Source organism: Pongo abelii, chromosome 3 (genome assembly GCF_028885655.2).
Source record: "Pongo abelii isolate AG06213 chromosome 3, NHGRI_mPonAbe1-v2.0_pri, whole genome shotgun sequence".
Classification (NCBI taxonomy): domain Eukaryota; kingdom Metazoa; phylum Chordata; class Mammalia; order Primates; family Hominidae; genus Pongo; species Pongo abelii.
In genome coordinates, this window is record NC_071988.2 from 117,335,693 (window position 1) to 117,338,348 (window position 2,656).

Sequence of the window (2,656 nt, forward strand, 5' to 3'; positions counted from 1 at the left end):
TTTTTCTTCCTTAGCTTATTGATATGATGAATTACATTGATTTTTTAAAGTTGTAACAGCCTGGCACAAGGGGAAAAAAACCACTTGGTTATGGTATGTAATTCTTTTTATACATTAATGGATTTAATTTGCTAATATTTTGTTTCAGATTTTTGTACTTACATTCATGAGAGATGTTGGTCTGTATATTTCCCTGTTTTTGTTGTCCTTTCTGGTTTTGTCATCAGGATAATATTTGCCCCATGAAATGAGTTGGAAAACATTCTCTACCATTCTGCGTTCTTGAAGAGATTGTGTAGAATCAGTTTTAATTCATTTTGGATATTTGGTATAATTCTGCACTGAAACCATCTAGCACTGAAGATTTCTTTAGTAGAAGCTTTTAAATTACCAGTTTTAAATTACTTTAACAATTATACAGCCATTGACATTATGCACTTCATTTTTGTTGAATTTTAATAGTTGATAGTTTTGAAGGAATTATTCCATTATTTTTAAATTGTTAACTTTATGAGCAAAAGTCATTTGTAATATTTCCTCATTATCACTTTAATGGCTATAGGATCTGTAGTAATATCTCCTATTTCATTCTTGATATTGATGATTTGTGTCTTTTTTTTGTATATGTTGCTAGAGATTTATCAATTTAACTGATTTAGAAAAAAACCTCAGTCTTTTCCTAATGATTTTTTTCTATCTTTTTTCTATTTTCAATTTCACTGACTTTTGCTCTTATCTATGTTTCCTTCATTTCTTTGGGTTTATTTTTCTCTTTCTTTCTCTAGTTTCTTAAGATAGAAAATTGATTTGAGATCTTTCCTAATTCTAATGTAAGCCTTTTGAGCTATAAATTTTCCTCTATGCACTGCATTAGCTACACTTCACATGTAGGCTGTTTTTGTTTTCATTTACCTGCATATATTTTAAATATCCATTGACACTCTTTATCCATGTATTTAGAAGTGACTTATTTAATTTTCATGTGTCTAAAGATTTTCTTTTGTTTTCTAATTTTATTCCATTATAGTCAGAGAATATACTATGTATGATTACACTTTAAAATTCTTTAAATTTGTTGAAGTTTGTTTTATGTTCCAGGATATGGTCTGTATTGGTAACTTTTCCATGGGTGCATGAAAAAATATATATTTTGCTATCGTTAGGTGACATGTTTTATATTTGTGAATTAGATCCTGCTGACTGATGTTGTTCATATCTTCTATTTTCTCACTGTAGGTAGTAGTTTTATCCATTGCTGAGAGGAAGATGTAGAAGTCCTTGACCATAATTGTGGATTTGTCTGTTTCTCCTTTAGTTCTATCAGCTTGCTTCCTGTATTTTCAGGCTCTGTTGTTTGATGCATGCAGTGTTAGAATCACTATGTCTTTCTAAAATATAGATAACTATCATTATTTGTCTCTAATAATTTTCTTTGCTCTAAATTCTACTTTATCAGATACTAACATAGCCATTACTGTTTTTCTTCAATTAACGTTTGCGTCACATATATTTTTCTATCCTCCTACTTTCAACCTACGTCTGTCAAATTTGAAGTGTTTCTGTGGGCTATAGATGGATTGTGTTTTCATATTCACCTTGTCCATCTCTGTGTTTAGAGTGGTATACTTAAGCCATTAACATTTAAGTTAACTATTAACATGATGTTGCTTAAAACTGCCATTTAATTTGCTTTCTATTTGTTTCCCCGGTTTCTCATTCCTCTTCCTGTTTCTCTTTTCTTGCCTTCTATTGGTTACCTGAATATTTTTTAAGATTTCATATTGCTTTATTTATTGTGTTATTTAGCACATCTCTTTGTGGAGTTTTCATAGAATTGTTCTATAGATATGTCTATATCTATCTAAAATCTGTTATCATTTGAATTTGTGTTTTTGTAGTGTCTCTTTTAGTTGCTTTCAAAATTTTTCTTTCTCTTTACTTTTTGAAAGTTTAATTATGATGTGTCTTGACATGGATTTCTTTGAGTTTATCTTGTTGGAATCATTCAGCTTCTTGGATCTGTAGGTTTGTATCTTTTGTAAAATTTGGAAAGTTTTCAGTTATTTTTTCAAACATTCCTTCAGACTCACTCTTTCTCTTCTGAGACTGATGATACAAATTTGGATCTTTTAGTATTGTTCTAGAGGCTCCTCAGTCTCTGCTGAACTTTTTCAGTCTATTTTCTGTTCTTTAGGTGAATTCTATGACCTGCCCTCAAATTCACTGTTTCTATTGTCTGTCATCTCCACTCCTATTACGTTCATGAAGTTTAATATTATGGGTTTTTTCTATAATTTCCATTTAGTTATTTTTATAAGTATTCTTTCTTTGCTGAAATTTTCTGTGTTGTCACTTGTTTCAGGATAATTTGAAATTAAATATTGAAGCATAGTAACGATGACTTCGTTAACTATGATGAAAATCCATATTAGATAATTGCAACATCTGATTCATCTTAGTGTTATATCAATTGTCTTTTCTCACTTAGGTTGTGGTTGTCTTGGTTCTTGGAATAATAGATAACTTTTAATTGTATCCTGGACATTTTCTCTATTACATTAGGAGATTCTGGATTCTATTTCATTTTTTTAAAGCAGTTACCCTATTTCTAGCCTACTTTTTAATCCAGTAATTCTAATGGCAATTTAAATGTTAG